Source organism: Protopterus annectens, chromosome 2.part1 (assembly GCF_019279795.1).
Source record: "Protopterus annectens isolate FY-2018-M chromosome 2.part1, PAN1.0, whole genome shotgun sequence".
Classification (NCBI taxonomy): Eukaryota; Metazoa; Chordata; order Ceratodontiformes; family Protopteridae; genus Protopterus; species Protopterus annectens.
This window is the reverse complement of record NC_056729.1, coordinates 1,974,681,509-1,974,697,098: the sequence shown is the minus strand read 5'-3', so window position 1 is coordinate 1,974,697,098 and position 15,590 is coordinate 1,974,681,509.

The window sequence follows — 15,590 nt, the reverse complement described above, 5'->3', positions numbered from 1 at the left end:
CTAAGCACAGAAGAGGTTATCAGGGACATGGGGACCCAGGTTGACAGTGGCCTTTCTTTTGACACTCACATTTCTAAAGTGGTTAGAAAAACCTTCTACATTGCCCACCTGATCATGAAGGGATTCACATCCAGATCAAGTGAGGTCATTGTTCCCCTGTACTCTTCACTTATCAGACCAATGATCGAGTACAATGCCCCATTCGGGATGTATCTCACCCGACACCTGCAGCAATTGGAGATACCCCCAAAAGTTCCTCACCAAAAGGATAAAGGGACTCCAAAATCTGTCATATGCTGCCAGACTGAAGAAACTCCAGCTCTATTCAGTCGCATACCATCTGCTCAGAGGTGACCTGTGCCTGACATACAAGGCCATGTCCAACCCGGAATTAATGGACATGCTCCACCTCAAAAAATCCAAATCTACCAGATCCACTAGAGCAAGTGACTTAAACCTTAGCACGGATATAAATAGGACATGCTGGAGGAATAGATTTGTTACCCAGAGACTCCCTATGTTGTGGAATAAAATCCCGGTCCATGTGAGGCAGAGCACCTCGCTGGCTCTGTTCAAGAGAAATCTTGACCAGTGGATGGGAGATCGTAGGTTTACCTCGGGAATCATCTCTGTGTCACTGCTGGACAGAGGCACAACAAACTAATGGGCACAGTATTTTTTAACATAAGGGGTGGCGTAAGCCACAAAAACTCTGGGCTAGGCTTATAAATGCCTTAGGGCAGATAGCCTAGTATAAACCTATGAACCTATGAACCTATAATGATTTTTTTGTTTTTGAAAGAGAAACCGGGCTTATTGTCTATCACCTCCTCCAGTTCATTTATTGTTGTCAGGATACCCCAATTCTTTTCAAAGATCCCACAAAATCTTCTGATGTCGCTCGAATAAGTTATCGGGAACCTGACTTTACATATATTATTTTTCTTTTTATTTGATAGTGTATTTTGAACATCACTTGAAAAAAAGGGGGTCCCTCTATATTCAGGTCCTTCATACATGCATTTCTTTAATACTATTATCTATTTCCTTTTTATTGTAGCCCCTCTCCTTAAAGTCACCTTCTAATAAAGTGACTGCTTCTTGTAGGCCCTCTTCTGTATTGTGAAGTCTGCTCATCCTCATGAATTGCCCTTTAATTACATTCTTGTAGACATGAGTAGGGTGCATGCTGCTCTTATGTAATATACTATTTCTATGTGTAGGTTTCCTATATAAACCAGTGGCTATTTCTTGTGATGGAGATTTTTGTACCTTAACATCAAGAAAATCAATTTCATTTTCTGAGTATTGATAGGTGAACCATAAAAATGTTGTTGTACTATGTAGATGGTCTACAAATAACTCCAACCTATCAATACTTCCTCCCCACAGCAAAAAGACATCATCAACAAAACGTGTGTACCATAAAACTTCATTGGAAAAACTACTACCCTCTGACAAAAAACTAGTCTCCCATGAGACCAATGTCAAGTTGGCATAGCTATTGGCACAAGCTGTGCCCATAGCTACGCCAACCTTCTGTAGATATACACACTCATTAAAAATGAATATATTGTTCTCTAAAATTATTTCCAACAGGCTACAGATCAATTCAATTTTGGTATTACTATACACCCTTTTAATGTTAAGCAAGTCACGAATCTTCTCTATCCCCCAGTTATTGGGAATCACCGTGAATAGTGAAACTATACCCATGGTGACAAAAATAAAATCTCTCTTTATACTGGTAATCCTTTCATATAGAGACCTAAGAAAAGTTTTTGTATCCTTTAGTACTGTATTACAACCTTCCAATACGGGGTGTAGACTCTTCTTAACATACATCGAAAGGGCATCTGTAGCCCATCCTCTACTAGAAACAATAGGTCTCATGGGTGGACAATTTATGTCTTTGTGAACTTTTGGCAGACCATAAATCATGGGAATGGTAGGATGCTCAACATTAAAATAATGAAATAATTCCTCAGTAATATGGTGTGAGATAAACAAATCAAAAATGAAAACTGATACTCTATCCATAATAGCCTAGCTTCCCTATTAGAAATGGCAAGATAAGTGTTGGTGTCTCCTAATAATTGCAACATTTGCATCGGTCACTATTTCATTTGAACCAAACATTGCCTTAAGTGTTAAAGTACGTGCAAACAGTCTAAGTTCTTTCAATAACTCAAATAGCGTTGTTTTCTGTGCTGGAATAAAACTCAATCCCTTACTTAAACGGGATTTCTGTGCTTCAGGCATCTCTAAACTAGATAAGTTAATTACCAGTTTCTCACATTCCTGCTGCGTGTTGTCAGAAACCCCTTTTAAGTAAGTGACCGATACAGTTTTTAAAAAACCTAGTACGTTTATACCAAAACCACACCCCACCATAGAAACTTTTGTCTCTGTCTGTGAAAAGGAAATTAGGGCAGAATTTAAACAAAAAAATGCATCTCTTTTTTACAATTTAAGCAAGGGTGAAAATGAAGCTCTATTGCAACTTAAGGATTTTTCTAGCATTGAAATCAGGCCTGCAGATAAAGGGGGTAGTATCTCCTAATAATTGCAACTTTTGCTGTATCAACACGCAGCAGGAATGTGAGAAACTGGTAATTAACTTATCTAGTTTAGAGATGACTGAAGCGCAGAAATCCCGTTTAAGTAAGGGATTGAGTTTTATTCCAGCACAGAAAACAACGCTATTTGAGTTATTGAAAGAACTTAGACTGTTTGCACGTACTTTAACCCTTAAGACAATGTTTGGTTCAAATGAAATAGTGACCGATGCAAATGTTGCAATTATTAGGAGATACCAACACTTATCTTCTCATTTCTAATAGGGAAGCTAAGGCTATTATGGATAGAGTATCAGTTTTCATTTTTGATTTGTTTATCTCACACCATATTACTGAGGAATTATTTCATTATTTTAATGTTGAGCATCCTACCATTCCCATGATTTATGGTCTGCCAAAAGTTCACAAAGACATAAATTGTCCACCCATGAGACCTATTGTTTCTAGTAGAGGATGGGCTACAGATGCCCTTTCGATATATGTTAGGAAGAGTCTACACCCCGTATTGGAAGGTTGTAATACAGTACTAAAGGATACAAAAACTTTTCTTGGATCTCTATATGAAAGGATTACCAATATAAAGAGAGATTTTATTTTTGTCACCATGGATATAGTTTCACTATTCACGGTGATTCCCAATAACTGGGGGATAGAGAAGATTTGTGACTTGCTTAACATTAAAAGGGTGTATAGTAATACCAAAACTGAATTGATCTGTAGCTTGTTGGAAATCATTTTAGAGAACAATATATTTATTTTTAATGAGTGTGTACATCTACAGGAGGTTGGCGTAGCTATGGGCACAGCTTGTGCCAATAGCTATGCCAACTTGACATTGGTCTCATGGGAGACTAGTTTTTTGTCAGAGGGTAGTAGTTTTTTCAATGAAGTTTTATGGTACACACGTTTTGTTGATGATGTCTTTTTGCTGTGGGGAGGAAGTATTGATAGGTTGGAGTTATTTGTAGACCATCTACATAGTACAACAAAATTTTTAAGGTTCACCTATCAATACTCAGAAAATGAAATTGATTTTCTTGATGTTAAGGTACAAAAATCTCCATCACAAGAAATAGCCACTGGTTTATATAGGAAACCCACACATAGAAATAGTATATTACATAAGAGCAGCATGCACCCTACTCATGTCTACAAGAATGTAATTAAAGGGCAATTCATGAGGATGAGCAGACTTCACAATACAGAAGAGGGCCTACAAGAAGCAGACACTTTATTAGAAGGTGACTTTAAGGAGAGGGGCTACAATAAAAAGGAAATAGATAATAGTATTAAAGAAATGTATGAAGGACGTGAACATAGAGGGACCCCCATTTTTTCAAGTGATGTTCAAAATACACTATCAAATAAAAAGAAAAATAATATATGTAAAGTCAGGTTCCCGATAACTTATTCGAGCAACATCAGAAGATTTTGTGGGATCTTTGAAAAGAATTGGGGTATCCTAACAACAATAAATGAACTGGAGGAGGTGATAGACAATAAGCCCAGTTTCTCTTTCAAAAACAAAAAAACATTAAAGAGGCAATTGTGCTATAAAGCAAGTTCTAGTAAGAATAATAGAATAGTGTCTCAAAGAACTGGAACTTTTCCATGCAGAAAGTGCACGCCATGCAACTATGTGTATAATAAAACTATTTTTCAACACCAGACCCTCAGATTTTAAATAAATATAGACTTTTATGCAGATTGTAGGACTAGACATTAGGTTCATAGGTATACTTTAGTTTCTGTACAATCTGTCATGCCTTTTATATTGGCAAAACCAATGGGTTATTTAAAGAACGTATACAGAAACATCTGAGGGACATTAGCAACAAGAAAGAAACTAGTGCCCTGTGCAGGCTGTGCAGGTCCATTACATGTTTTTAATTTTATGGCCCTAGAGATTGTGCAATCGAACATTAGAGGTGGGGACATGAGTAATACTGTAGAAGAAGTTGAACAGAAATGGATTATGTTATTGAAGGCAGATAGTTATCCAGGGCTAAATAGTGCAGTGTCACTTAAACCTTTTTTAAACGCAAGATCCCATTGACACAAATATACTTTTTTATTAGTGTATTATTAACTGTTTTATGCATGTTTATATAGGACTGCTTTTGTATGCTATTGTTTTAACTAATTTCTGCATATCATCATCAATAAGAAGGTGTATGATTGGACATGGTATGGTTTAAATTTAGAGAGGTTATGTGTGTTAGTTAGAGTCTGAGGAAGTGATTTGTTATTTATTGCGAAAGCGCTTACTTTATCCATCAAACTTTTATTATTTTAACATCTGCTATGGTTAGTTTGCTTTATTCTTTTTATGCTTCATGCTTCAAGGTGAATACCAATTGTTAACCCAGTCAAGGAACTTTTTTGTTACTATAGATTGAACACTGCTGAAATTAAAATTTGTAAAAGACGTAAGGAAGTGGGTGGTAAGGTTAACTATAAGGGTAGAAACAATTTCGGGTTTGAAAAAAGGTTTTAGACAATATTAGTACCAATTAGGAAAAGAATGAATAGAGTTTAGCCAATGGTAGATCATGAGTAATTGATAATATTAGTACAGAAAAGGAATCAAGCATTATATGTGTGTGTGTGTGTGTGTGTGTGTGTGTGTGTGTATATATATATATATATATATATATATATATATATATATATATAGAGAGAGAGAGAGAGAGAGAGAGTTTCACTTTATAATCTCAAAATACTGAAATGGCGAATTTCAGTATTTCCAGACCATAAAGCCGAACTTCCGAAACAGTAAAACTCCATAACCGCGAATCCAGAAATGTCAAATTCACGGTTGTGGTGGTGCACTACATGAAGTCTGATGTATGGTCTGGTGTGTATATGGTTGGATATTAAGGTAAGTGAATATTTTTGAAGGGTTTTGGGTAGGGATTTGAATGTATGTGAGTGTGTTCAGAAGTTTTAGATGTGGGTTAGGGTAGATAGGTAAGAGTATGACTGTGTACGTTTGAAAGTGGTGGTGTTTGTACATATGTGATGTGTGTGTGCGAGGGAATTGTAGAGTGTGTAGTGGTGAGTTTACTGTCTTTCTCTGTTTGGTGTGACCTCTGACTTAGTATATATAAGTAGCGGGGTGTAGGGGGGGCGCAGCTTATATGTAGGATAGGTATGTTTGTTTGTATTGTTGTGTTTGTGTGTGTTTTGTTTGTTTGTTGTAATGTGGGAAGGACAATTTGTGTGTTGTGTGGTGTTTGGTGTGTTTACATTTGCAATTTTGAATTTCACGGTTTTGGGGTTTTGGTGTTTTGCTTTTTCAGCTTTATAGTCTCGAGATACTGAAATTCGACATTTCAGTATTTCAAGATTAAAAAGTGGTACTCTCTCTCTCTCTCTCTATATATATATATATATATATGTGTGTGTGTGTGTGTTTATATAAAAATATCTTGTGCTAATAAAGTGCTGTCAATTTAGATGTACTAAATGTCTATAAGGAAGATACAGTGTCCCTTTTACTTAGTTATTTCATTAGACTTAAATATTCATTTGACTACACCTTGTAGATGTATATATATATATATATATATATATATATATATATATATATATATATATATATATAGATCAACTCTTCTGCTACTATTTATAAAATGTGGTGTCTCTGTCTTATATACAATTTATCAACTTTTGTTATATGATGTATTTTACATTAGATATTCATGAATTATGTTGTTTCTACCTTGTGTTTTGGGTTGGGCTCATACCTCTCAACCTCTTACAGCAAGAAATCTGGACAAAGCCATAAATAAAAGTGGGACAAAGGCCCAAAAGTACGGGCAGTTTTTAAATATTGCTCTTACAAACTTAGAAAGTTGGCATGAAGTCTGAAACTCAAATGCCTGTCATTATTTTCTAACTTCAGTCTTTAATGATTTGCCACTAATTTGCCAGAAAACCACAATTTTATGAAAAATGGACCAAAAATATGAGGCAAAAATTTGGACAATCTGTGAAAATCTGTACAGCTGAGAGGTATGGTTGGGCTGAATAGGGTTCACAAACCAGCTCACCTCAAACAAAGTGGTAAGAAAGGGAAAGTTAGAATAAAGAAAAGTGTGACAGTGTATAAACAAGGAAGAAGAGTATGTAATGCTGATTATTGTTTTTAAATGGGAGTGTAATTGACTATTAGATGATAAATTAGAAGAAACAGGTGCAAGAATGTTAAAGTAGAATGAAGAAAATAAAGGTTTAAGAAAATGGTGACATCATGGGCAAAAATGTATATAAGAAACAAAAAAAAGACTCTGTATAATAAAAAAACTTTTATTACCTACAGTAATGTATATAGTCCAGTTGTTCTACTGCATTCCCATTTAAAAGTAAGGGTGTTAAGGATTTTTTTCTGGACAATATGGCCAACAACATTAAGTCATTAAGAAGAATGCTATACGAGAAGGTGTAAAGAGGAGGGATTAGGGTTTGTGAACCTAGTAAATCATAAAAAATAGAAAGGGCGGTAACACTGAGGAAAGAAAATCAGTAAATATTACTAATAAATAGGGGACAGTGGGAAAAAAACAGAGATAGGAGGAAGAGTGGTTAATATTGTGTGATTTAAAATTTAAATATGTAACACAGAAGTAAGACAAGTAAGAGAAGCAAATCAAATAATAAAACATAACATGAGTTCTTTCAGCAGAAGTCAGGGAAGATATATAGAATGAATACAACTGTTCAGCACTATGAGGATGAGAATTCCAATTTGCATGGATAATGAAAAGGAGTTATTTTTGGATGAAAGTAATTCCTGGCAAAGGAAACTTTAAATATAATTGAATATAATTAGCTGTTTTAAAGCTAAAGGTAGGTGCATGACATTAGAGTGTAATACAGTAGAAGAATCTTCTGAACATTTACTTTTCACATTTTCCTTTGTTAAAGGGTTATGAAATGCAAGGAGAATGGAAAATGAGTTAGAAAGTGTAACCTGTGAAAATATGATTTTGGTATATGTGAAAGGAGATGACAGATAATGAAGACTGTTTATATTATGCATAACTGTAACATGGCATATCTGGAACACAAGATGTTTAAGGTACAATAGAGAAATAAGACACTGAAAGATACTGTCAGTAAGATTTTTGAACTTCAAAATATATGAAAATGGGGTAAAGATTTTATTAATAGTGAAGTGGACAAATGCAGTAAGAGATATGCAGGAAAAACACAGACAAAATTAAGTGTATACTGTGAAGATTGGGGAAAGATAGGCGAAGGTTGCCAGCCTAGTCAAATAGAATTTGATACATAATTATATCATTTGTATAAATAAATGTAAAATACAGGCTTGTGTTCTTAAAAGAAAGAAAACACTGTAAAATGTGAACTTCAAGATTGTTGCAACATTGCCATCTGCTGTAAGGAAATTCAAGCCAAGCATTTCAAATGTTCTTTGAAGTTACAATTATCTAAAAAGTGGTGCCAAAGTGTCTGGCTGAACACATTCTTTCTATTGTCTTAACTTAAGGAATAATTGCTAGAGTATACATGTGAAATGTATTTTATTGTTGTAGTTTCCTGAGCAGATGTTAGCTTGCTAAATAATGCAGTTGTTTGCCTGGGAACTCCAAACTAAGTGTCAAGATGATGTAATGTGAATACTGGGAAAACCTAAGTGTCAAAATGATGTAATTTGGGAGGGCTTTAGCAGAGCTGTTTGTTAGTGTTTTAAAAACTATTGTTTAGTGAGAGACTGAAAGCATTTGTCTTGGACCATCAACCCCAGTACTGCTTATGCTCTTTATGTATGTAAGTAGGATTATAGCCACTGTGTTTTCTCTTAAGATAAGCTAAAAATTAGAAAGTTAGATTAAGTGTTTTTCTTTGACATCAGACCTATCCTACTGTATTATTTTAAGTTTCTGTGTGATCTCTGAACTCTTAGATATCTCTGTGGTGTAGTAGTATTGTCTTGTGTTTTAATTATTTATTATTAAATATTTTAAAAAACTTTACCTGTGGCTGGTTTGTGTAGAGACAAGTTAGGATCTAAAGTACGTTGCATATTTATAGAGGTTATCGTATTAGACCACTCTAATAAGCCTTAGACTGAATAGTCACATTACCAATTGGATAATAATATTGCACAGTAATAATTGGATACCCTTTTACCCTTTGGGTAGCTGATAATATTAGCTGGTGGTGGCAGGAATTACTACCATATAGTCTGGGTAAAGGGGCACAGCTGGAGAATCTGTGTCAGCCTTTCCCAGGACTGTCTGTGACGTTGTATAAATAATTATCTCAAAATGTGGGTGTGTGTCAGCTACCTGGGTAGGGACACAAATCACTGGTGGGTCCGAGAGGGTACTGGAGGTTAGCTTACGAGCTAGGCTGAGATCTGGACCCTATAGCTGTGCCAGTGGGGAGTCTTATTGGGGACCTGGAGAGCAAGGGAGCAACCAGCCGCAGACTGACTGTGATCTCTGTGTGCACTTAAGGGAAATTGTACTTTACTGTGTGTATTAGTTATCCTTTCCTCTTCTAGGAGACAACCTCCCTGGTGTTAGTAGTGAGGATTGAAGCTCCTTGATTGCTGGGCCAGGGCACATATACCATAATTATTTATTTATTTATTATTTTAATTTTTTTTTCTTAATAAAGAATAATCTGATATTTTCTTCTAAATGTATATATTCAAGCTAGTAGTTGTACAAGATATTATGGCTTATGTTTCTTTCTATAATATAGTTAAGATTTATTTTATGTATTACTATGGTTGTTTTTTTAATAAAAATATACCTCCTCTTCCTTTGAAAAGTGATTTAAACCTCAGTTTAGTAGCTCACCTAACTCTGCACATCTTTGCAGAGTATCTCATTTACAATGTCTTTGCATTTTCTGACCTCACCAGGTCCTAAGTAAATCTACCCCCAAACCATCATCAAATAATGCCAGTTCTATTTTACCACATCTGATACAGATTTACCTCATCAGCCACTCCCAACATTATGTCTGGAAATGTTACTTTATTCATTTATTTACATTTGATTCATTGAAAGTCTGACTGGGTAGATACCCATTTACAGCTGAGCCCTGAGGTGAAAAGATCCTAAGTATTATAAAAACATTTTAAGAAGAGTAATCTTAACAATATTCAAAAAAAAAATACAAAAAACATCTGCAGTTTAAATAATTATACCAAATTATGTATAATGTGAAAACATTAGTTAAGAATGGGTAAAAAGTATATGATAATGATTTAATATTTGGAGAAATTTTATCCACTTTAGAGAAATTAAAGGTAAGTTAGTATAATACAAACAGGAATTGCAACATGAAGTAAGAGAAAAAAAACAGCATTATGACATATTTAGACAGAGTGTCAATGGGAGAGAAATTGATTGAAGTAAGGGTGTGAGTGAAGAAGGGGGTTAAGGAGGTATAAGGTATGAATAGGTACTTGATTTATTTATTTATTTATTTATTTGCTTTTTGTGATGCCTGGAAATTAGAAAGTATGGGGGCAGCACAAAGTAGTGAGTGGAGAAGGTAAGTAGTGGCAAGTATAATATTAGTTTCATTGGTGAGAAAGTTTTTGGATCTGTAAAGCATCCCTAGATTTTGATAGATTTTTAATGAAATTTTGCATATGCAGGTCAAATGTAAGATTATCATTGACTATCATCCGTAATAATTTGATACAAAAAGTGACTTCAGTTGTTTATATTATTAAGAGAGAGGATTTCACATGTTGTGTTTTTTTTCATGAAAGAGGGATTTGGGGAAAAAAAGAGGTAGCTTTTTTGGGGGAGGGTTGAGCATGAGTTGTAAGTTACAAAGCCAAGTCTCAGTGGCTGTTAAAGCTTCCTGAGTAATGGTTAGGAGATGTACCAGACTGCCAGGTTTTCTGATGTGCATATGAGTGTAGAGTCATCCACGTTTTGTATTAGGGAGGCCTATCGTGTGGACATGTGGAGGGTGTTGTGAGACTGTTAAAGAGGAGAGGACCAAGGATGGAGCCTTGTGGATGGAGCATTGTGGTACACTAGTGGTAACTGAGAGGAAAGGAGAGAGGGTGGAGTGGCATTTTACTGACTGATACCTATTAGACAAGTAGCTTTCGAACCGTAGTAGAGCGGGCTATGACAGACCTACTGAGGACATATGAGTAGAAGTTTGCTGTACAAATAATGTTAAAGGCTTTAATAAACAAGTCTAGAAATAAGCTGGAGACTAGTTTGCCATTATCTCTAGCCTTATTGACAGTATCTATAAAGCTTAGAACTGCTGTGTTACTACTATGGGAAGGACAGAAGTCATGTTGTATGCAGGAAACAGTTTAGCAATTATTTGTAAATACATTTTTCAAGTATTTTGGAGAGGGGGATAAAATTGCTATAGGTCTAAAGTTAGTGATCTCTGTTATATTTCCTTCTTTATGTAGAAGGATATTGTGTAATTTTTTTTCTGAACGTGGGATTCCTAGATTGGCCTAATGATAAAGATTGAAGAAAAGATAGACAATGCTATTATCTGCTATTGTCACTCATTCCCTTCACTGGAGCTCTGGAAGTGTGCACTGTATCTTCCAATGAGCAGAGCCTAAGCTTTTTGATAGAATCAAATTATGTCCTCACATTTCAAACAAATGTTCACATCTCTGGAACCATAGGCATTATTAAAAAGTGTAAATAGCAAACTCTCCAGCACAAATGACTTTTTATAGTGGTAGTATTCTTTACGTTATAGGTCTTAAACTGAATTTTACAAGTCACAGTAAACACAGTAACTATTATGTTTCTAATATTTTGTAAACAATGTACAATATCTCGCCAACCACTTAAGTTACACACATACTCTCAGCAGCAATTTGTTCATCCCAATGATGGCTTTCATATAAGGCTAAGCATTTCTGTCTATGCTACTTGGTTGTCAAGATAGTTAGAAAAATATAAAATGTATGACAATTAAAATATGATATGAACAATTAATATCTCTTTATCAATTTAAATATTATATGAACAACAATTAACATCTCCTTACCTGGACTAGACAGAGGTCACATATCAGTAGGTTTGCATTTGGCATTGTGGAAGCTTTAAAATGAAATCTTTTAATTCTTTGTTTGTAGCATGGTTTTGGAATTATCAAAGCAAATATGAACAAGGCGTAAGTAGGATATAACTGCTGATTCGAAATAACTGCAGGTGTCACTTGGCTGTTATGAGTTAAGATACTTGCTTGGAAATTCATCCTCAGAGGTACAGCATGGATTGAGTTTGTTTAAAAGTATTTTTATATAGGAAGTGGACACAGATTTAAAGGTGAAAGTGGATGTGGTGACATGTGGCTGTTGGGCAGGGTTGGAATTAGGTGTTGGGCAATCCTTGGTTAGGGGTGTTATACTTTCTATAAAATAGGAGTTGAATTGAAGGGGTTTGAATTTTTGGATGGGTTGTAAGATATCATTAATGGCTAACCAGAATTTTTTAGGGTTGTATTTACTATTGTCCTGAAAGTTGTCATAGTACAGTTTTTGTCTTCATTTATTTACTTTTTAGTATGGTTGCAGAGCATTCTGACATTTCAAGATATTGTTTTGTTTTATATTTTTGCAGTTCTTTCCATGCTTTTTCTCTATCCTGCATTACCATTCTACTCTTTTTGGGTAGCCAAATTTCATTATTTGTTTTTAGTCTCTTCCTTCTAGGGGATGCAAGACTATTTAGGATATTTAATAAAGCTGTATTGAATTAATTTACAGCATCATCTAAGGGCAGGATTTTTAGAATGTTCCAGCTGATAGATGATAGGGAAGTATTGAATATTGTTTGATTAAGCTTGGACATGTTGAGTGTTGCTTTATAAATCTGCTGTTTAAATTATGTGTGATATGTCTGGTTGAATAGGTTGGGGGATGATCACTAAAAGAGCTTGTTATTGTACCTGTTGTGATGAATTTAACAGAGTCTGATACTAGGATCCAGTCTAATAAGGAACTTGATGTTTTGCTGCAATGTGAGAGACATACCCCTCAAATGTACAGACCTTCACAGAATGTCCAGATTTTTGTCTTATATTTTTGGTCTGTTTCTCATAAAATTGTGGTTTTCTGGCAAATCATTGGCAAAACATTGATGGTTGAAGTCAGACAGATATTTGAGTTTCAGACTTCATACTCTTCAGAAAATTCATGCTAATGCAAAACTTGGTATTTTATCAACTTTCTAAGTTTGTAAGAGCAATATTTAATAAGTATCCCTATTTTTGGGCCTTTGTTCCACCATTATTTATAGTTTTGTCTAGATTTCTCGCTCTAAGAGGTTGAAATGTATGGTGAGGGGATATTAATTAATTGTGTAAAACCATATAAGTTCATGCTAAATGTAGGAGAGTTGAAGGTTATAGAGATTCATAGATAAGTACCTGGGCGTACTGCCCTTGTGGGCCATTTTAATCCTAGCCAATTACCCCATGTGAGAATCAAAGCCTGCACCTTGTTTTTGTAAGGTAAACACATTAGCCATTATGCCAGCTCCCCCCTAATTGATCCAACTAATTGATATTGACATCACCCAGTAGCATTTTGTCTTGTGGAGTTGTTATGGATATCCAGTATAGGATATCTTCCAGTGTAATTGTACAGTGACCAGGAGAGATGTAAATGAGAGCAATACATATTTGTTTATTTGGGAGGGTGGCCTAATGGTTAAGGTGTTTGCCTTACAAACACAAGGTGCAGGGTTTGAGTCTCACAAGGGATAATTGGCTAGGCTTAAAATAAATGGCTTGCAAAGCCAGTTAGCCTAGTATGAACCTATTTTCAGAAAAGTAATAAGAAGCTCTGCTGAACTGAAATGTGGTATTGGTTTGTTGTAGGGGGAAATGTAGTAGTTGTTGGGAAATATAAAAGAAATATTTCCATCTTTACTCTTTATACAGGTCATTATGGATGACATTATAGCTGAAGGTGTAATTCTGGAGTCGTATATAATGGGTTTAAGCCAGGTTTCAGTTATAATGAGAACATCCTGCTTCTGTTGGGTAATCCGGGCATGTGGTTCGATAATTTTATTTTTTTTATGCTTCTAATATTTATTGTGTTAATAAGATTACCAGGGTTGGGGGTGACTGTTATGGGGTTAGAGTAGTGTGTGGAAGCAAATCTTGATATTGGTTGTGATGGGTGGTACCAGGATTAAGGTGAGTGTCTCCTCCTAGAAGAATTTTAGCATATTGGAATGTTATTGATTCTTGTTTTTTGGAGAGTATTTTTCCATTTAATTGTATTTTGATTTGAGTTGAAATTAAGTTAATCAGTCTATATTTGGGGTAATGGTAAGGGATGTCATTACGTAAGTTGAGTGCCATGTGTGGAGAGTTTAGGGATGAAGTATAGATATGCGGTTGGGACAGAGTAGAAGAGAAGTTGAACTTGCTTACACTTGCACATTGAAAATAGTCTCAGTGAAAGGTTTTGGGAGTTGGGCCTTGTGGCAGAACTCCTGCACTATCAGGGTCCAGGACAGATTTAGTGACTACAGGCTTTGAAAGGAAAGAAAAAGAGAAAATCTCTACTAAATTTATGGGGGACAATAAAGTTAATACTTAGTCCTAGAGATGGAGGAAGGACCATAGTGAGTTAGAATTTGAGAATATTAGGTACTGTAAGAGTTGAGAGTTGGCAAGAAAGTATATGAATGTGAGGTCAAAATAGGTTTATCAGGAGTTATACACATAGAGAACTACAGTAATGCAGTGTTTAAAGCTGTATAGAGCAAATTATCAGAACTTAGCACTACACTGATAAGCACAATATAAAACTATCACTAAAGTAAGCATTCATTGGATTAACCACTGCATCAAAATACTGTTTATATTTATATATATATATATATATATATATATATATATATATATATACACCAAAACACTAGCAACTGAAATTATATACATACTTGTTAAAGGACACAGGCTCAACATACATAAAGCTTAGTCGACTTGAATGGAATCAGTACAAATACTATACACTACCAAGGTCTTTTCATTGTTCTACATTTATTTATTTATTTATTTTATTTAACATTTGTTTACTGGGAAAGTCCAACTTAGAACGAAGCCAATCTTAGAACAAATATAAATGCAATAACACATGACACATACCTGCACTGTGAAAGAAGATTGTGACTGAGAGGAAATGGAGACCAAAGTGACAGGAGATTTAGCAATACATTCTGCTACAGTGATTCTTCCACCATCAGTTCAATTATTACAGGGAGCAATCAGTGTATAGCCAGTACAGAGCAATCAACAAGTAGGCACAAAGTAGAACAGGTTGTCTTTCATTTACTGAAGCAAAAAACAGGAAGCTAAAGAAACTAAGTAACTGATATATACATTGTAATCTATTGTTCAAGAGAAAGAACAGCAGCCAACTTAGTAAGTTGTCCTTAGAGTGCAAGGACTACTCCTTTGGGGGAGTGTCCCAGCCACTTTCCAGCACAAGGCTGACATGTATTTGACTAGTTAAAGTTAATACACAGCAAGGCTTTTCATATTACACTTGCTTTACAAAATGACAGTAGTTTCAGTGAAAGCTTTAGAGAGTTGGGCCTTATGGCAGAGCTGCTGAAGTATTGGGGACCGGGATGGATGCAGTTACTACAGGCTATTGTACAATGAAAATATTCTCAGTGAAAGGTTTAGAGAATTTGGCTCCAAAGCTAGATCTCTGAAAATTGTTTGTGACTAACTCATTTTAAGAATAAAATTTTAACAGTGAAGGCAACATTACAGATGACTCACTCCACATTTATGTCTATTCATTTTCCTTGATGGTGAGATTCATAACTAGATAATTCATATGCAATCATAAAGTTGTATTTATTTATTTATTTATTTATTTATTTATTTATTTATTTATTTATTGATGTATTTATATATTTTTTATCATATGTTGACCAGTTTAGTTCCACTAGGCTAGTGGCCTCTTTTCAGGGCGATCAGAGGTGGTATTTCTAC